This window comes from Erythrolamprus reginae, chromosome 7, assembly GCF_031021105.1.
Source record: "Erythrolamprus reginae isolate rEryReg1 chromosome 7, rEryReg1.hap1, whole genome shotgun sequence".
Taxonomy (NCBI): domain Eukaryota; kingdom Metazoa; phylum Chordata; class Lepidosauria; order Squamata; family Dipsadidae; genus Erythrolamprus; species Erythrolamprus reginae.
Window position 1 is genome coordinate 78,262,547 of NC_091956.1, and position 22,262 is coordinate 78,284,808.

The window sequence follows — 22,262 nt, forward strand, 5'->3', positions numbered from 1 at the left end:
TCAAGTCTGGTGGAGTAAGGTATTTTGTTGTGAGAAGAGGAATGAAAAGAGGCATGTGAAAGAGACTTTTTTTTTTACTATATAGAAAAATAGAAACATATATTCCTGGGAAGCTTGAAAATCTCTCTAGAATTTCTGTCTGAAGTTTCTGAGTTAATAGATTATTAGTTGTGGCATTGTTGCGGTTGCTGTTTACTTTCTATTACATATTTTCTCATTCCTCTGAAGCCTCTTGGCTATTCACCTTTTCTGATCTGGAAAAAAAAAATCAAGTGGAGAATTTGTTCTGCATGAACCTATGAAATATGGATCACATACAGGATCCAGACCCATAAATACACAGGCACACACAGATATACCTGAACACATAGGTAATGGCAAATACACAAAGAACGTTACAGAATTGCACAGGCTGTTTGCTTGTTAGACCTCTAGTGGCAAACCACAGGCTGCAAGCTAGAAGTTAAAGTGGTTAGCAAGGACTGTAAGGTATTAAGGTCAAAACAGTGAGCTTACTAGTTACTGTCTTGTAATTTACTTTTACTTACTTACTTACTTACTTACTTACTTACTTACTTACTTACTTACTTACTTACTTACCTACTTATTTAGTTATTTATTTAGTTATTTATTGGCAAGCATGTAATAGATAACAGATATACCATATATTTTGGTGTATAAAACACACCTTTTTCCTCCCTAAAAGAGGCTGATAATTTGGGTTCGTCTTATACTCTGAATGTAGATTCCCCCCCCCCCCCCAAGCCCTAACTATCTGCTAACGATTTTCCCAGCTCTTACCTTGCAGGCTCTTTCATTGTTACTCTGTGAAAAATGTTTTCCAAGCCCTAAGTCTTTGCAAGGTTTTTTTTTTCATTACTCTAACTTGCTCTGAGTAAGTTTCTTTCCAGTCCTAACCAGGTCATAACCATGTTCCCAGCTTTTAATGGCTTGCAAGCTCTTTCATTGTTACTCTCTGCCAAGAATGTATTCCAAACCCTGTCTTTGTAGGGTCTTTTTCATTGCTTTACTTGCTCCAGATATTTTTTTTCCATCCCTAACCAGGTGCTATGAATGTACCCAAGCTCTTTCATTGTTACTCTCTGTGAAGAATGTTTTCCAAGCCCTAAGTCTTTGCAAGTTTTTTCCTCATTGGTCTAACTTGCTTCAAATGTTTTTTTCCAGCCCTAACCAGGTGCTAATGATGTTCCCAGCTCTTACCGGCTTACAAACTCTTTCATTATTACTCTCTCAGAATGAAATGGTTTTAAAGCCCTTAATCATGGGATAAAATAATGTGCTGAAGCTGACCAGAGTAAGGAACTTAGCCAGATGAATACCTGGTAAGCAGATTCTTTTCCCTATTTTCCTCCCCAAAAACTAAGGTGTATCTTATATTCCGGTGCGTCATATACTCCAAAAAATACGGTAGGTATAAACATGGTTATTAATACATGAAATGAATACGAATAAAGGGGATATTACGACAGGGATGGTAGGAACATCGGTGAGCTAATATGCATGTCCTTTACAGTTCTCTTAGGAATGGGGTGAGGTCAGCAATAGACAGTTAAAGGTTAAAGTTTTGGGGGCATTGGGGAAGAAACTACAGTCACGTAGTGTATTCCAAGCATTGATCACTCTGTTGCCGAAGTCGTATTTCCTGCAATCGAGTTCTGTGCTGTTTACCTTAAGTTTATATCTATTGTATGCTCATGTATTGTTGAGGTTGAAGCTGAAGTAGTCACTGGCAGCTAAGACATTGTAGTAAATAATGTTATGGTTAGGTTAGACCGAAGGGGGTGTAGTTTTAAATTGTCTAAGCCCTTCCCTGGGTCTTCCCGGCCGCCCAGGCAAAGGGAAAACCCTGCTCCTCGCTGATGCCCGCCGCTTGCCCGCCCGCCAGCAAGAGGGGGAGAGATAGAGAAAGAGAGAGAAGGAAAGAAAGAGATGAGAGAGGGAGGAAGAGAGTGTGAGAGAGGAAGAAGCAAGATAGAGAAAGAGAGAGAGAAAGAAAGATGAGAAAGGAAGGAAGAGAGTGACGTCATCGGGTGGAAAAATCGCGATATAGCGTTTCGCGAAGATCGAGATCACGAAACTCGAGGGATCACTGTATATATAATATCAAATATTAAATAGAAATACTGCCAGTCTTACATTTTGTTTTATGGCATAATAATATCCTTACAAACTCGGTAACATGTCTGCGGAGAGGGGTGGCATACAAATCTAATAAATTATTATCATTCATTATTATTATTAAGATGTATGAACTTCAACTCCCAGAATTCCATAAACAACCTTGCTGGCTTTGGAATTCTGGGATTTGAAATCCACAGATTTGAATGTTACTGAGGCTGAGAAACATTGTTCTACGTAGTATCTAATGTAAGAATCTTCTTCAATTTGAGCAATTTATAAATCCAATAAAATAAAATTCTTAATATTAAATGGGAATGTTTTGGTTTCTGACACAGAAGAAGAAATCTTAAACGTCTTAACCCAAAGACTGATTATTTATTAACTTTACTAAAACTGCCAGAATGTCTAAATTATAAGTTTATTAGTCTTTACTGATCTGAAAGGCATCAAGAAAGAGTATATTTTGTTTATTTATTTATTTATTCATTCATTCATTCATTCATTCATTCATCCAATACAAAAATACATAGGAAGAAAGTAGACATGTGATAATATAAAAGAGGGTGAAGGTGAGAGGATATATGAAAGGAAGAGAATATATAAGATAGGTGAAAGAAAGGAAAGACAATTGGACAGGGGACGAAAGGCACACCAGTGCACTTATGTACGCCCCTTACTGGCCTCTTAGGAACCTGGAGAGGTCAATCGTGGAGAGTCTAAGGGAGAAGTGTTGGGGGTTAGGGGTTGACACAATTGAGTCCGGTAATGAGTTCCAAGCTTCGATAACTCGATTGTTGAAATCATATTTTTTACAGTCAAGTTTGGCAGGGTTCGTATTAAGTTTGAATCTGTTGTGTGCTCTTGTGTTATTGCGGTTGAAGCTGAAGTAGTCATTGACTGGTAAGACATTGCAGCATATGATCTTGTGGGCAATACTCAGATCATATTTTAGGCGTCGTAGTTCTAGGCTTTCTAGGCCTAGGATTGTTAGTCTATTTTCGTAGGATATTTAAAAAATGGTATGGATAATGACTTACTATTGGTACAGAGTTTTGCGTACAAGTATATCCTATCTAGTCTCTCCAACTCACTCCTCAAGAAATAGAATAATGTCTTTGCAGGTGTAGCATGCCACAGTTATACAGTTGTCCATTGTTTGGCATCAGGAGTTTTGGATTTAATTTCAGCAACTGGAAGCAGAAATAAATTTGACTTAATATCATCTTGCTCCTGTTCTTACAAAGTTCGTGTGAATGGTTTCCCTGCTCAAATGCAGATTCTATTTGTGCATCCTTTGTTGAAAGTAACAATGCTAACTGAAAAACAGAGCAACTTTTTAGCTGCCTTTCAAGAAATTGTATAAAGGCACCAAATCAAGCCTCTTTTCAAGAAGGCAAATGCAATTTTTTAAGGCTGACTTACTAATTGTTTGGCTATGGGCCCCCAACTCAAGAAAAAGCTATTTTTAAATACAATGGCTCCATTGATAGCAAATTGTATAGTAACTAAGGTTTATTTCCTTAAGGCTGGCAGAAGGACTCGGTTGGTAGCATACATTTTAACAGCTGGCATGCTAATTAGACTTTTTAAAAATTGAAATGAGCTAATGCTAGCAGTGTTTCTAGACTCCCAAATTACTGTTGCAGCATTGATGAAGCTTCATATAAAAACCATTTTGTGATAGCTAACTAGACATACAGTCAGACAGTCAGACAGTCAGACAGACAGACAGACAGATAGATAAGACAGACAGATGATAATTAATAGACTATAGAATTGAGATAGAAGTATAGTTTACTATAAGTTTATAGATAAACTTAAACCTAAAGCGTAGTCTGGGGTTGATTGCTTGAAATAGCATTTCCTGTTAGAAGAAAATATCAAATAATTATCCAATTTGTTTATTTATTTATTTATTTATTTATTTATTTATTTATTTATTTATTTATTTATTTATTTACTTACTTACTTACTTACTTACTTACTTACTTACTTACTTACTTACTTACTTACTTACTTACTTATTTATTGGATTTGTATGCCGCCCTTCTCCGTAGACTCGGGGTGGCTAACAACAATGATAAAAAACAACATATAACAATCCAATTAATAAAACAACTAAAAACCCTTATTATAAAACCAAACATACACACAAACATACCATGCATAACTTGTAATGACCTAGGGGGAAGGAATATCTTAACTCCCCCATGCCTGGCGGCATAAGTGAGTCTTGAGTAGTTTACGAAAGACAGGGAGGTTGGGGGCAGTTCTAATCTCCGGGGGAAGTTGGTTCCAGAGGGCCGGGGCCGCCACAGAGAAGGCTCTTCTCCTGGGCCCCACCAAACGACATTGTTTACTTGACGGGACCCGGAGAAGGCCAACTCTGTGGGACCTTAATGGTCTCTGGGATTCGTGTGGTAGCAGGCGGTTCCAGAGGTAATCTGGTCCAATGCCATATACACCCACCCACATGCTGAATAGAATAGAATAGAAGTCTTTATTGGTTGTGTGATTGGACACACAAGCAATTTATCATTGGTGCATATGCTCTCAGTGTACATAAAAGAAAAGATACATTTGCCAAGAATCATGAAGTACAACACTAATGATTGTCATAGGGTACAAATAAGCAATCAGGAAACAATTGATATTAATATAAATCGTAAGGATACAAGCAACAAGTTACAATCATACAGTCTGTATACATACATACAGTCATAAGAAGGAGGAGATGGATGATAGGAATGATGAAAAGACTAATAGTAATAGTAATGTTCTCAGTGAATAGTTTGACAGTGGGGAGGGAATTATTTGTTTAGCAGAATGATGGTGTTTGGGGAAAAACTGTTCTTCTAGCTGTCTTGGCTTGCAATGCTCTATAGCATCATTTTGAGGGTAGGACTTGAAACAATTTAGGTCTAGGATTTGAGAGGTCAGCAAATATTTTCCCCGCCCTCTTTTTGACTCGTGTAGTATACAGATCCTCAATGGAGGGCAGGTTGGTAACAATTGCTTTTTCTGCAGTTCTGATTATCCTCTAAAGTCTATATCTGTCTTGTTGATTCTTGACAAATGTATCTTTTTCTTTTATGTACACTGAGAGCATATGCACCAAAGACAAATTCCTTGTGTGTGCAATCACACTTGGCCAATAAAGAATTGTGTATCTTGTGTTGCAGAACCAAACCAGACAGTTATAGAAGTGGAGATGACAGACTTAATAATTCCTATATAGAACTGTATCAGCAACTCCTTGAACAGTTTGAGCTTCCTGAATTGGTAGAGAAAGAACATTCTTTGTTGTGCTTTTTTCATGATGTTTTTGATGTTTGGTGACCATTTTAGGTCTTGAGATGTGATATAACCTAGAAACTTGAAGGTCTCTACTGTTGATACTACGTTGTCTAATATTGTAAGAGGTGTTAGTATGGGAAGGTCTCTCCTAAAGTCTACCTCCAATTCTACAGTTTGGACAATTGCATGGTTAGTACAGTTGGCTAGAAGACAACCATACTGTCATTGAAAGAAAAATAATCTAATTTAGATTCCTGAAAAGTAGCAGGTACAAGTCTGGAGTTTCACTTCTGAGACTTTGATTGATGGACTCTTGATTTGTTTAAAATGCCAATCAATTTTTAAAGAGCAGTGATGATGGATTTATTAAAAAGAGCAAAGCAATGTTGCAATAAAACAGCTGAGTTTTAAAGTTTTGGGTATAATTAATATTCCCCAAAGATGGCCTTCTCTTACAGAAGAAGATGAATTGCATCATCAAATAGAAAATAACTGAATGAAACTGAATAAAATTTGCATGTAAAGTTCAAAAAAGTTTGGTCAGGGACACAGAAACTGTAGAAAAATTTTGATTTTTTTTCTTTTTTTCCTTTCTGGGCTCTGGGTAAGTTTTTCCTATCTTCTTCTTCTTCCTCTTCCTCCTCCTCCTCTTCCTCTTCTTCTTTTTTTTTAAAATAAATTTTATTTTTTTAAAAAAAAAATTTACAAAAAGAAAAAACATAAATTCAAAAACATAATTGTGTGTACCATCACCAAACAAAATAATATGTCCCTCCACCAGGGAAGATTCAATTCTATATCTTTCATTTACCTCAGCTCTGGGTTACATTTCTCATTCTTTATAGAGTGATTGAATTTTATTTTTTACATTTGCATCGCTTACTAATATTAATATATGATTTTTAACCTTTTCCCACCGCCTCATTGTTGCTACTAATTTCTCTTCATTATAATTATGTAATCTAATTTCTATAATTTCGTAGTGAATGTGATCCACCATGTACATGCACCAATTTTTTATCGTCCATTTATTAGCATCTTTCCACTCAAGCATTATAGTTGCTTGGGCACTTTCTATTGCTGCAATTGTAACTTCTTCATATTCTTTTACTTCACTATTTTTTATCAATAATGCTGCTTCCTTGGTTAGTTTCCAGTCACTATTCGTAATTTTATTCACTTCCGTTTGTATTTGCTTCCCAAATTTTTGGACTTTACTGCATTCCCAAAACATATGCATAAATACTCCTTTTTCCTTACATCCATGCCAACAATTTCCTTTCATCGTCGTTTGAAAGCGTGCTAGTTGTACTGGTGTATAATACCATTTGTGTAAAATTTTTCTTCTCATCTCTCTTATCCTTGTATTTTTAATTCTTTTAATATTTTCAATTATGCCTTCCATATCCCATTCATCAATTTCTAACTCATCCTGCCAATATTTCGCCAGTCCTTTTATTACTTGCTCCTCTGCTTGTAATAATTCCCTATATATATTACCTCCTCCTCCTCCTCCTTCTTCGTCCTCCTCCTCTTCCTCCTGTTTGAAGAAGGATGATGCCTTCATTGGAAATATTCCAAGATAGATTTAATTCAATTAAGGAATTGTGGTCTCTGGCCTCAGGCCCCAAAGCACAGTGAAGCCCAGAGGATTCAAAACAGCAAGAGATTGGAGCCAGCAAGGGGAAACCCCACTCCCAGCAACCCTCATTAGACGTGGCTGCAATTGCCAGCAGACATCAACTGATCCCGAAAACCGTTATTAAAAATGGACTGGCAGCTGATGGGATGGTTGACTGGTATTTGGTTTATGGCAAGTCCTCCTCCAATGTTTCTGACTGTGGAAAAGACAAAGCAGTGGGTACCACTGGCTGCCAGCAAAAGGTTTAATTATAATTTATCATGTGCAGAAACCTAACCACTATTTCATTCCAGCAACAAGAGACCCAGGCCTGGCACAGAATGTAATAATATCTCCCTTCCAAGTCCTTGTATTAAATGGCTGAGTTTCTTCTGACAGGCAGAATAGTTATATCTAGGCAAGGCAGATAGTAAGGAATATTCAACAGATTGCAGGGTACCCTGCAGAATTTTAAATAAAAATGCCACAGGTTGATGGTCAATTTCAAGCCATAGTTTGAATTCTTGATATTTACACTGCTCAAAAAATAAATAAAGGGAACACTTAAACAACAGAATATAACTCCAAGTAAATCAAACTTTTATGGAAATCAAACTGTCCACTTAGGAAGCAACACTGATTGATAATCAATTTAACATGCTGTTGTGCAAAGGGAATAGTTGTGCAAATGAAATATTCAATGAGAATATTTCATTCATTCAGATCTAGGATGTGTTATTTGAGTGTTCACTTTATTTTTTTTGAGCAGTATATATTCAAATTTAGCAAAAACATGCAACACATACATAATATAGTTTGTCAGTAATGAATAAATTAACTGCCTTGGAAATGGCTCTGGGTTGGGCCGAAAGGCAAAAAAGGAGCTGTGATGTTTCTTCAATATACCAGGATGATTCGACACAAAAAACATGTAACCCTTCTCTGGTACAGAGCTGAAAGGATTGGATACTGTAGCCTAGAGGTTAATTCTCTGCCTTACAAGGCCAAGGTTGCAGGTTCAAGTCCCAGTGAGGGTATGGCTAGCTGATGAGGCCAAAATAAGGCCGAAATAGATCTATCCTAGTCTCCCTTAATTTTCAAATTCAGCAAAAAACATGTGACACATACAGAATATAGTTTGTCGGCTATGAATAAATTAACTGCCTTGGAAATGGCCCTGGGTTGGGCCGAGAGGCAAAAAAGGAGCTGTGATGTTCCTTCGATATATATCGCTTTTTAAAAGTCCATTTCTAGGAAAGACAGATAATTTTATTTATAGAAAGCCTAGAACTACGACGCCTAAAACACGATTTGAGTATTGCCCACAAGATCATATGCTGCAATGTCTCACCAGTCAATGACTACTTCAGCTTCAACCGCAATAACACAAGAGCATGCAACAGATTCAAACTTAATACGAACCGCGCCAAACTTGACTGTAAAAAATATGATTTCAACAATCGAGTTATCGAACTCATTACCGGACTCAATTGTGTCAACCCCTAACCCCTAACACTTCTCCCTTAGACTCTCCACGATTGACCTCTCCAGGTTCCTAAGAGGCCAGTAAGGGGCGTTCATAAGTGCACTGGTGTGCCTTTCGTCCCCTGTCCAATTGTCTTTCCTTTCTTTCACCTATCTTATATATTCTCTTCCTTTCATATATCCTCTTCTCTAAGTTCACCTTCACCCTCTTTTATATTATCACATGTCTATTTTCTTCTATTGATGTATTGGACAAATGAATAAATAAAATATTTTTTTTGTGGTGGATAATGACCCTATGTAACTATCATTATTCCAAAGATTGTTTTTGAAGTTTGCAAACCCTATCTATTGTTGTTAGCACAATTGTGCAAGCATTTGCTTTGTGTGCTCTATTTTGTAGATTGTATTCTGCAGGTTTCATTGAGTAAGTCTTATTTAGTCCAGGTCACTGACCTGGAATAAAAAAAGAATTTGACGTTTGAAGCACCCTTTAGAGAACCATTTTTCTCAAAATCCAGTTCTGCATTTTGATATTATGTTCTATAATATCCTGCCTGAAAGGTATTGACAGACACAGTAACATTTTCCTATTGCAAGTTTTACTTGCACAGTTGTGAGAAAAAGCCGTGACTGGCAAGTGCCACCATAACAAATGGGAAATATTTCACATCTCTGCATGATGGATGAAATGCTAGCAATGAAAATGGTTGGATCTACCTGCTACTTTTCCTAGAAAATAATAGGTTTGTGGACCTTTGGTGTTGCTATGGCACTGAGGGATAAAATATAGCCTCACCACACAAGCTGAGATGAAATTCGTTGGGCCTGGAATTAGAGTATCAATTGGGTGGGGAAAAAGATATAAAGGTGTTCTGCCGGCGTGTCTCAACCGCCTGTAATTACAGGGTAATTAGCCCAGAAAGACACACACCACACGATAGAAGGAAAACCCAAAGTCTTTATCAACAGAAAAAAAGAAACAGCTCCCTTTTAAAATGTCAAAGGGATTTTCTGGTACACACAAGGCACAGGTTAAATGCACTCCAAATTCTCACCCAATAACTGGGAAATTGAGTCCAATTCTAAAGTCCAGAAAGTCCACACACAATCTTGAACAGCAAAACCCACGATCCTGACGAAACTATGAATCAGATGAGGCTAAACCAGCATGCTGCTCTTTCATTTGTAGTACTGATTACAGCATCCCCACCCAACCACAGGTGGCTTCACTTATCTCCTGTAATAATCCTTCAGTTGTTGTCTCCTATGCATCACTCTACGCATGCGTGGATGTGTCATAAATTCTTGTTCTGAATCCAGGGATGATAAGGATGATTAATCTCCTGGGCTGTCTGCCAAACTCCCCTCTTCCAAGTCACCCCCACCTTCTTCGTCATCCAAGGAAATTGCACTACCTGTCTCTGTCGGCAATAAAACATGTTGACATGTTGATGTTTCCCCTGCATCCACCTCCACATTCCTTGGGGCAGGAGCTGGGCCAGAGCCAACCACAACATAAAGGATACCGTCATCTTATTTTACCACCCTACCAGAGGTGAAATGCTCCTCGTTCGCTCATGCCTGTGAGTCGCCAGAGAACTGGTCGCGAAGGGAGTGTGAGGCTCCACCCATCTGCCTAGATGCCACCATTTGGGTTCTTTTACCCTCTGCACATGCACAGAATGATTTTTAAAAAAAATAAATTGACTTCTATACCGCCCAATCCCGTGGGACTCAGGGCGGCTTACAACAATATAAAAACACAATATAATACAACAATGGAAGAAGTCAATATTAATACTAAACTCATTAAAATAATAAAAACAATAAAATCTTATTGTAAACCCACAACAATCCAATCTACCAAACATACGAGGGTCACCCAGAAAGTAATGCACCACATTTTTTTTCTTCAACAATTATTTATTGAACACGATGAAACGTGCACACAAGAAAGAATTGTGTTTCTTCTACACTCCCTATTTTTCCACATAATATCCGTTCCGTTCTATGGCCTTTCTCCCGCGAGACACAAGGGCGTGTATGCCCTGTCGGTACCACTCCTTGTTCTGGTCACGAAGTCATTTTTGCTCTGCTGAAACCATCTTCTAATGGCCTCACCCTCTGTGCCAGCAACTAACCATACTTCTGTCAACTGCAGATTCTCCATAAACTGTACACAAACATTTGTGAATGTTCCCAACAGTTTCTTTCTCCGCAGTGAGAAATTCAATGACGACACACTGCTTGTAACGTACATCACTTACAGATGCCATTTCGAAACACTGCTGCAGCTATGCTATCTGTCTGAAGAAATGCAAAATTTACACAAGAACTCCTGACAATTCAAATAATGTATATCTAAAGTTTCGCATTTGTACCTTTAATGTAGGCTGAGAAAAAAAAATATGGTGCATTACTTTCTGGGCGACCCTCATAAATACCTATCCTATCAATGCAATTCGGCCGTGACAGATGGTAGCATTCATGGCCCCCAGGCTTGCCAGCAAAGCCAGGTCTTCACTGTCTTTCTGAATGCTAATAGGGTGGGAGTATGGAGATTGGGGGGTTGGTTGGCACCGCCAATCTGCATTGCTTAGTCGACAGGACCTGGAGAAGGCCAACCCTCTGTGATTTTATTTGGTGTCTGGGAGGTATGTGGCAGGAGACGGTCCCGGAGATAGTCTGGTCCTAAGCCATGTAAGGTTTTGCAGGTAATAACCAACACCTTGAATTGTGACCGGAGACTAATCAGTAGCCAGTGCAGCTTGTAGAACATTGATGTTATATGGTTGAGAGTGATTATTTATTTATTTATTTATTTATTTATTTATTTATTTATTTATTTATTTATTAATTATTATTATTATTATTATTATTATTATTTAGATTTGTATGCCGCCCTTCTCTGAAGACTTTATTTATTTATTTGTTTGTTTGTTTGCTTGCTTTTTTTTTAATGCCGTCCTTCTACTTAGACTCAGGGGGGCTTACGACATGTTAGGAATAGCACATTTTAACAGAGCCAGCATATTGCCCCCACAATTCGGGTCCTCATTTTAGCCACCACGGAAGGATGGAAGGTTGAGTCAGCCTTGAGCCGGTGATGAGATTTGAACCGCTGACCTGCAGATCTAGAAGTCAGCTTTAGGGCCCTGCAGTATTGCATTCTACCCACTGCGCCACCTCGGCTCATTTAAGTTTATGGTAGGGATATAGTTCAACAAAAGTGATAAAAAAGATGACAATCTTTTTCAATGGGCTTCCTTTTCATAAAAGAGTGTAATTTAGCCTGTGTCAGATTCTAGCTTTCATATGTATTTCAATCTGCTTTTGTTAATCTCAGCTACAGCCAAAGGATGATTTAGCTGTATACAATGGTACCTGTACCTAAGAACGCCTTTACTAACAAACTTTTCTAGATAAGAACCAGGTGTCCAAGATTTTTTTGCCTCTTCTCAAGAATCATTCTCCACTTATAAACCCAAGCCTCCAAAACTGTAACCGGAAAAGGCAGGGAGAAGCCTCCGTGGGGCCTCTCTAGGAATCTCCTGGGAGGAAACAGGGGTGGAAAAGGTGGGGAGAAGCCTCCGTGGGGCCTCTCTAGGAATCTCCTGGGAGGAAACAGGGGTGGAAAAGATGGGGAGAAGCCTCCGTGGGGCCTCTCTAGGAATCTCCTGGGAGGAAACAGGGCTGGAAAAGGTGGGGAGAAGCCTCCGTGGGGCCTCTCTAGGAATCTCCTGGGAGGAAACAGGGGTGGAAAAGGTGGGGAGAAGTCTCCGTGGGGCCTCTCTAGGAATCTCCTGGGAAGAAACAGGGCTGGAAAAGATGGGGAGAAGCCTCCGTGGGGCCTCTCTAGGAATCTCCTGGGAGGAAACAGGGGTGGAAAAGATGGGGAGAAGCCTCCGTGGGGCCTCTCTAGGAATCTCCTGGGAAGAAACAGGGCTGGAAAAGGTGGGGAGAAGCCTCTGTGGGGCCTCTCTAGGAATCTCCTGGGAGGAAACAGGGATGGAAAAGATGGGGAGAAGTCTCCATGGGGCCTCTCTAGGAATCTCCTGGGAAGAAACAGGGCTGGAAAAGGTGGGGAGAAGCCTCTGTGGGGCCTCTCTAGGAATCTCCTGGGAGGAAACAGGGGTGGAAAAGATGGGGAAAAGTCTCTGTGGGGCCTCTCTAGGAATCTCCTGGGAAGAAACAGGGCTGGAAAAGATGGGGAGAAGCCTCCGTGGGGCCTCTCTAGGAATCTCCTGGGAGGAAACAGGGCTGGAAAAGGCAGGGAGAAGCCTCTGTGAGGCCTATCTAGGAATCTCCTGGGAGGAAACAAGGCCAGAAAAGGCAGGGAGAAGCCTCCATGGGGCATTTCTAGGAATCTCCTGGGAGGAAACAGAGCCAGAAAAGGCAGGGAAAAGCCTCCATGGGGCCTATCTAGGAAACTCCTGGGAGGAAACAGAGCCAGAAAAGGCAGGGGAAAGTCACCATGTAATCGGAAAAGGCAGGGAGAAGCCTCCGTGGGGTCTCTTTAGGAATCTCCTGGGAGGAAACAGGGCCGGAAAAGGCGGGGAAAAGCCTCCGTGGGGGCCCCTCTAGGAATCTCCTGGGAGGAAACAGGGCCAGAAAAGGTGGGGAGAAGCCTCCATGGGGCCTCTCTAGGAATCTCCTGGGAGGAAACAGGCCCGGGAAAGGCGGGGAGAAGCCTCCTTGGGGCCTCTCTAGGAATCTCCTAGGAGGAAACAGGGCCTCCACCCTCCCTGTGGTTTCCCCAATCGCACGCATTATTTGCTTTTACATTGACTCCTATGGGAAAAATTGCTTCTTCTTACAAACTTTTCTACTTAACAACCTGGTCACGGAACGAATTAAGTTCGTAAGTAGAGGTACCACTGTATTGCCCCACAGACATTGGCAATAGCATACCTATGGTTTCCTACAGGCGCAAAAAATAATGTTCCGTTTCCTCCCAAAAGGCCTGTAGTACATCACTTTTCCAGCAGGGGTCAATATGTTTTCATTCTTGCGAGCTCCGCCGAAGAAGAGCGGAAAAATGTTGATCTTAATTGGAGCAGACACAAGGTTCTTCTATAATCCTCTGGCATCCTTTTCAAATAATAATTCAGAGGTGGGTGGTGGGCTGGTAGCTGCCTCAGTGCTCTACTACCTGCTCTTGAATTAAACTGAACCTGTCATTCATTTTTTATGTATCCTAGCTTAACGTAAAGATGCTCCTGCTTGCTATTTCCCCTCTGAAGGGCATTCTTAATTATTAATCTATAGGGGATAAGAAGAGAACAATTATGTCCTCCACCTTCCATAATTTAATTCAAGCCTTATAAGAATAATCTATATGCTGTAGGTTGGGAGAAAGAAGGAGGGTGGGGTTTTTTTTTGCAGGGGGGGCTTAAAGAGACTGGGCTGATGAAAGAGTCTGTGCATCTGATGATATCGCTCTATCCTGCCTTTTAATTGACAGCCTTTTACAGTCTGGCAAACAAACAATTGAGGAGGAGATTGGTGAAAAGGAATTTATCTTGAAGGATTTCAAGACCCCGGGAGTTAATTAAGTGCTAAAAACGGGCCCATTTTACTGGCCCAGAAAACGAGCTGAATGCTAGGTGTGCAAACATTGGCGCGTTCGATAAATATTGCAGATTATTGAAAGCTGCCAGAGGCTGAGATCTCAGCCTTAGTGATAAAATCCAGCCCTCTAGGATAAGCGAAATCCTCCCTTTCTCTCTCCCTTCCTCCCCCTCTCTCTTTCTCTCTCTCTCTTTCTCCTCCCTCCATCCCTCCCCCCACCCATAAACTGTTTTCTCTGCTTTTATTTCGTGGAAACAAGCTCTGTAGCCCAACTTTTAGATGGCTAGCAATTATCATTTCCTTTTGCTTCCTTACTAATGTGTCCTTAACAATAGATGGAATGTGGATTTTTCCAGCTCAGAAATAGGCAGTGGAGAAAACGTAACTGGATGCAATATAGTTTTCACTAGCTTTGTGGCATTTATACATTTATATATATATATATGGATACTGTAGCCCAGAGGATAATTCTCTGCCTTACAAGGCAAAGGTTGCAGGTTCAAATCCCAGTGGGTATGGCTAGCTGATGAGGCCAAAATAAGGCTGAAATAGATCTATCCTAGTCTCCCTTAATTTTCAAATTCAGCAAAAAAACATGTGACACATACAGATAGAATTGTCGGCTATCAATAAAATTTTAACTGCCTTGGAAATGGCCCTGGATTGGGCCGAGAGGCAAATAAGGAGCTGTGATGTTCCTTCAATACACCAGGGTGATTCGACACAAAAATATGTAACCCTTCCCTGGTGCAGAGCTGAAGGGATTGGATACTGTAGCCTAGAGGATAATTCTCTGCCTTACAAGGCCAAGGTTGCAGGTTCAAGTCCCAGTGAGGGTATGGCTAGCTGATGAGGCCAAAATAAGGCCGAAATAGATCTATCCTAGTCTCCCTTAATTTTCAAATTCAGCAAAAAAACATGTAACATATATATGCTGAACTCTGCATTAACACTTAAGAAAGAAAAATAAATCAAAGCTATGCAATAAAAACAAATGATCATTCCATGTTCTGTCTGGGTGCCCCCAGACTTCAACACCAACTGAAAAAAGCAGCCAGACACGCTGGTAAAAAGCAAAGTCACTTTATATCTTTGAAAACAAACACAGAGAACAAAAACTGTTCTTACAAACTGGAATGCTATGAGGCTTCACAGAAGAGTCACGACGGCCAGACAATACAACAGGCTTCTTGCTGGCACACACACCAATGTAAATAAAATCCACGCCTCCCCCAAGTTTTCAGCCTTCGAGGCCACAAACCAGAATCAGAGACGCCAAGGATCGAAGCAAGGTCACAGAACTCCCAAAAGATAACTCTCCACAATACAGGAAGGGCGGGCCTGCCTTTTCAACATTTCTGAGGAGAACCACACCCAAACCCAGCTGTTGCCTATTAGGGATGGAAATACCTGGCTAATTGTCCCCTTCGTTGGGAGGCCCTTCTCTGCCTCATATCGATGATGGCTTGTGCGTTCTCATCTAAGGATTCCAGGCTACTCGTTGGGGCTGTTCTCCCTCCTCTTCGTCCTGGCATTCCTCTTCCCCGTCTGCCTGGGCCTCCTCCTCCTCCTGTTCCTCGTCCTCCCCCTCTGACCATGGAGCCGGCAGAGTTCCAGCCGTTCCCTGAGGAGCCTCAGACTGAATCACAACAATTCCATAATTATAATTTCAGTTTTCCAACTAATTCTGTACATTAAACGACAATGAAACGAGAGAACAACAATAATCAGGCCTGCGTCTTCTTTAATTTATTATTATTTACTTCTCCTCTGCTCTGTATAGAACGTTGAGTACCCTGAAAGAGAATACTGTACTATGTATGCATGTTGAATTCAGTATATTTTAATTTTCTCATAAATAAGTTGGATTTCAGGCACGGAAACTATTTTGTATAAGGACAATAAAATTGAATGTGGCTTTCTTGCTTTTCAAGGACGTTTTCCTAGTATCCGATCTGATCTCCCTTGATTCATGAAACTGCTGAATAAGTCAGCTGGTGAGAAGATGAAATTCTTCATTTTATGAATGTAATTTAGTGGCTGTTTCTCTTATGGTGATGCCCAGGATTCCTGAAGAACTACTTCTGTTTTCATTTCCATAATTCAGGTGTGAGGTCTTATTTGAGGGCCATTATCTGATAAGATGTAGACGACCATCCCACTTGGTGAAATGTAGAGGACCATTGTGTAGAATGGTCCTCAGCATAATTTGCCTGTGTTTATTGGATCCAATATTTGCTGGTATTTCCATCCCAGACAAAGACATTTATAGGTTTCTAGAATCTACTTTAGCATAAGAGATGACGTTCCATTGCATTATTTATTGTTTTATATTTTTTTATTGGTGTTGAACTTTGTTTCTTACTGTGTACTTACTACAGGACTCCCTGAATACTGTGAAAAAGTAACTCGTGTATTTTTCTTTTTAAAAAATGTACTACATCAATTATTTGGATGAGGGGATAGATGGGGAATTCATCTGGAAGGTCTAAAGCATAAAACGTATCAGGAAAGACTTAATGAACTCAATCTGTATAGTCTGGAGGACAGAAGGAAAAGGGGGGACATGATCAAAACATTTAAATATGTTAAAGGGTTAAATAAGGTCCAGGAGGGAAGTGTTTTTAATAGGAAAGTGAACACAAGAACAAGGGGACACAATCTGAAGTTAGTTGGGGGAAAGATCAAAGGCAACATGAGAAAATATTATTTTAGTGAAAGAGTAGTAGATCCTTGGAACAAACTTCCAGCAGATGTGGTTGGTAAATCCACAGTAACTGAATTTAAACATGCCTGGGATAAACATATATCCATTGTAAGTTAAAATACAGGAAATAGTATAAGGGCAGACTACATGGACCATGAGGTCTTTTTCTGCCGTCAGTCTTCTATGTTTCTATGTTTCATCAAATTTGCAGATGACACCAGGCTGGTAGGAATAGCCAACACTCCAGAAAATAGGCTTAAAATTTAGAAAGATCTTGACAGACTTGGACGTTGGTGTTATCTAACAAAATGAAATTCAATGGTGTAAAAAGTAAGGTTCTACATTTAGGCACAGGTACAGTATATGTGGTACTGTAGTATAGTAGTAACTGTGAGAGGGATCTTAGAGGACAATCATTTAAATATGAGCCAGCAGTGTGCAGCAGCTGCCAACACAGTTCTAGGCTGCATTAACAGAGGGATAGAATCAAGATCACGTGAAGTGTTAATACCACTTGGCAATGCCTTGATGAGGCCATACTTGGAATACTCCATCGAGTTTTGGTTGCCATGATGCTTTGGTTGCCATATGCTTGGCTGCATAGCTAGAGGTATAACAAGCAGGAAGAGGGAGATTGTGATCCCCTTATATAGAGTGCTGGTGAGACCACATTTGGAATACTGTGTTCAGTTCTATAGACCTCACATACAAAAAGATATTGACGGCCTGCAAGAATGGTGGAAGGTCTTAAGCATAAAACGTATCAGGAAAGACTTCATTAACTCAATCTGTATAGTCTGGAGAACAGAAGGAAAAGGGGGGACATGATCGAAACATTTAAATATGTTAAAGGGTTAAATAAGGTTCAGGAGGGAAGTGTTTTTAATAGGAAAGTGAACACAAGAACAAGGGGACACAATCTGAAGTTAGTTGGGGGAAAGATCAAAGGCAACATGAGAAAATATTATTTTACTGAAAGAGTAGTAGATCCTTGGAGCAAACTTCCAGCAGACGAGGTTGGTAAATCCACAGTAACTGAATTTAAACATGCCTGGGATAAACATATATCCATCCTAAGATAAAATACAGGAAATAGTATAAGGGCAGACTAGATGGACCATCAGGTCTTTTTCTGCCATCAGTCTTCTATGTTTCTATGTTTCTATGATGTAAAAACAGCAATGAACAAACAAATAATGTAAAGTATATTTTATTAGAATATTATGGGAACAGTTACAAAGAAAGGGCATAATTTAAAGACTTTTCCACCTCATTCGTGCTGGTTAAGACATGCATATGCATATTTTCATAGCTGTAACAGTTACAAAAATTTGGAATTGAGTTAAATTTAAAAGGTTTAAAAATGGGAGGGAAGTTGATATGTGAGGAAAATATTTATTTGATGTAAGAAGGGAATGTTATATATTAATATTTTAGGCACAGATGCTGTGTTTCTTTTATATTATGTATGTTTTATTTTATGTTGGAGAAAAAAATAAAAAAAATTATACCCCTGCCCCCCAAAACAAAGATTCTTAAAGAAAGGCAAGGTAGCCATCTAAGCAATGGACAAACAAATAATGTAAAGTATATTTTATTAGAATATTATTATTATTATTATTATTATTATTATTATTATTATTATTATTATTATTATTATTATTATGTCAGTACAACACAGCAAACGAGATCACTATGCTGGATTTCGTATTTCATCACCAGTCAGGCGCTTCCCAAGCACCTAAGACTGAGTGATGTAGCGGCGAATTATGTTTGCCGATCCCAGTAAAGCGGCCTTTTGCAATTGACAGATGGAGATTTTGTCAATCCCAATGGTTTTCAAATGTCCGCTGAGATCCTTTGGCACTGCGCCCAGCGTGCCAAGTACCACTGGGACCACTTTCACTGGCTTATGCCAGAGTCGTTGCAGCTCGATTTTTAGATCTTCGTATTTCACTAATTTCTCTAGCTACTTCTCCTCAATTCTGCTGTCCCCTGGGATTGCGATGTCAATGATCCATGCTTTCTTTTTCTCCACAATCAGGATGTCTGGTGTGTTATGCTTCAGTATTCAGTCAGTCTGAAGTCGGAAGTCCCACAGTAGTTTTGCTTGCTCATTTTTGACCACTTTTTCGGGCTTATGATCCCACCAGTTCTTTGCCACTGGTAAATGGTAGTTCCGGCACAGGTTCCAGTGGATCATCTGTGCCACAGCATCATGTCTATGCTTGTAGTCAGTCTGTGCGATCTTTTTGCAGCAGCTGAGTACGTGATCGATTGTTTCACTTATTATTATTATTATTATTATTATTATTATTATTATTATTAATTAGATTTGTATGCCGCCCGTCTCCGTAGACGTATATTTTATTAGAATATTATGGGACCAGTTACAAAGAAAGGGCAAAATTTAAAGACTTTTCCACCTTATTCATGCTGCCTGAGACATGCATATGCATATTTTCATAGCTGTGATTTACACATGCACCTAGTTGTTAGATCAATGTGCATCTCCTCCCAACAAGCACAGGATATGCACCAATGGTGCAGACTGTAGAAGCTTAAGGGAGCCTTAAAAAAAACACCCCTCTTCACAATTGCTCGGCTTCTTCAACAATTACCATCTAATTTGCTCAATATTCAGAGCTGCCTTGAGCATTTGAAATAAGTCATCTAAAGCTAATAAAAAGTGGGAGTTTTGACAGCCAGGCAGAACAAAGTCCCTTGACTTTTCATTAATGTGTCTGGAATTGAGAGAAACAAATCAGGTTTCAGTACAATGCTTCCGCCTTGATTTGGAGTTGCCGTTTCCAGAAATGGAAGGGTGTTGTTTTTACTACCTGAAATCCATCAATGAAGCATATCAATTAATTGGGGGAGGTAGAATGCTTTGACAATAGAGATAGATCATTAGAATTCCTGCCACAGATCAGCCAGAGTATTGATGCCACTTGATGGCATGAGGGACTTCAGTTTACGTGGTTTTTAAAGGGAGTGCACAAATTTGTTTGTTTGTCTGTTCGTTTATTTGTTTATCTACCTACCTACCTACCTACCTACCTACCTATCTCTATCTCTATCTCTATCTAAATCTATCTATCTATCTATCTATCTATCTATCTATCTATCTATCTATCTATCTATCTATCTATCTAATCTATCTATCTATCTATCTATCTATCTATCTATCTATCTATCTATCTATCTATCTATCTCTATCTATCTATCTATCTATCTATCTAAATCTATCTATCTATCTCTATCTCTCTCTCTCTCTCTCTATCTATCTATCTAAATCTATATATCTATATCTATATCTATCACTATCTCTCTCTCTCTATCTATCTATCTATCTAAATCTATATCTATCTATCTATCTATCTATCTATCTATCTATCTATCTATCTATCTATCTATCTATCTATCTATCTATCTAAATCTATCTATCTATCTATCTATCTATCTATCTATCTATCTATCTATCTATCTATCTATCTATCTATCTGTTCTAGCGGGCTCTCTGGTAGACTCCTCCCAAAAATTCACAGGTACAAATCTCAGACACACACACACGTTTGAAAATTCAAAACAATGTTCTTTATGATGAAAATTCACTTAAACTAAGCCCTTTTTTTGTAGAGCAAAGAGCACTCGTCTCCAAACAAACTGGTAATTTGTACAAGTCCCTTATCAGTTCTGTGATACCTAGCTTGCAGCTGTGAGGCAATTCACAGTCCTTCTGCTTTCACAAAGTGAAACACACTTTGCTCTGGTTTAGTTTCAAAGCGGGGGAAAAATCAGCACACAAAAGGTCAAAGTCAGTAAAGCAGTCACGAAACACAAGGATCAGATAATCCTCCACAATGGCCAAACCTACAGGCTGCTATTTATAGCAGCCTCACTAATGACCATAGCCCACCCAACCACAGGTGGCCTCATTTTCTTTGATAATAATTTCTCAGTTGTTGCTGCCTATGCATCGCTCTCCGCATGTGTGGCTGTATCATTAACTCTTGTTTTGAATCCAAGGAGGAGCTAGATAATTGATCTCCTTCTGAGCTGTCTGCCCCAATCTCCTCCTCCCTGTCACTCATGTCTTCTTGGTCAGAGAAGCCTTCATCAGCAGATTCCACCGGGGGCAAAACAGGCCTGTAGCATGTGGATGTCTCCCCCACATCCACAGTCCTTGGGGCAGGAGCTGGGCCAGAGCCAACCACAACACTATCTATCTATCTATCTATCTATCTATCTATCTATCTATCTATCTATCTATCTATCTATCTATCTATCTATTATTTATTTAATCGAACAAGTATAGGATTGTAGTTTGTATAAGCATAACATAAGTAGTAAATAATGATAAAAGAAGACAATAGGACAATAGGATAGGGACGGTAGGCACAATGGTGAGCTTATGCACGCCCCTTACAAGCCTCTTAGAAAAGGGGAGTGGTCAACTATAGACAATCTGAGGTTAAAGGTTTGGGGGTTTGGGGAAACCAACAACAGAGTAATGTGTTCCAGGCATTGATCACTCTATTGCTGAAGTCATATTTTCTGCAATCTAGTTTTGGAACAGTTTACGTCAAGTTTGAATCTATTTCGTGCTTCTGTGTTGTTGCTGTTGAAGGTGAAGTAGTCACTAACAGGAAGGACATTTTGGTATATGATTTTATGAACTACTATTAGAACAGATTGGAGGGAACGTAGCCTTCTCCGGGTCCCGTCGACTAAACAATGTCGTCTGGCGGGCCCCAGGGGAAGAGCCTTCTCTGTGGCGACCCCGGCCCTCTGGAATCAACTCCCCCCGGAGATTAGAACTGCTCCCACCCTCCTTGTAAACTACTTAAGACCCACCTATACCGCCATGCATGGGGGATTTGAGACATCTTTCCCCCAGGCTTATTATAATTTATGTTTGGTATGTATGTGCTGTTTGGTTTTTAATTATGATAGGGTTTTTAGTTTTTTTTTATATTAGATTTGTGCCTGTATAATACTGTTTTTATCATTGTTGTGAGCCTCCCCGAGTCTTCGGAGAGGGGCGGCATACAAATCTAATAAATTATTATTATTATTATTATTATTATTATTATTATTATTATTATAAATGGTCTAATCACAGTATTTCAAGTCTGATGGAGTAAGGTGCTTTGTTGTGAGAGGAGGAGGGAAGGAATCTTCTGGTGAAATATTTCTGGACTCTCTCGATTGTATTTATGTCTGATATGCAATGCGGGTTCCATACAGGTGGACTGTATTCTAGAATTGGTCTGACAAAAGTGTTTTTTCCCCAAATTCATAAACAATTGGCAACTGCTCTAAGAAACAGCAGTGGAGAGAGGCCCTACATAGGAATCTAGGCCTGTTAGTTTCCCATTTAGTTCTGTTTCATCACTGCATGATTGAAAATATAGAACTAGATCCAGAAAGACT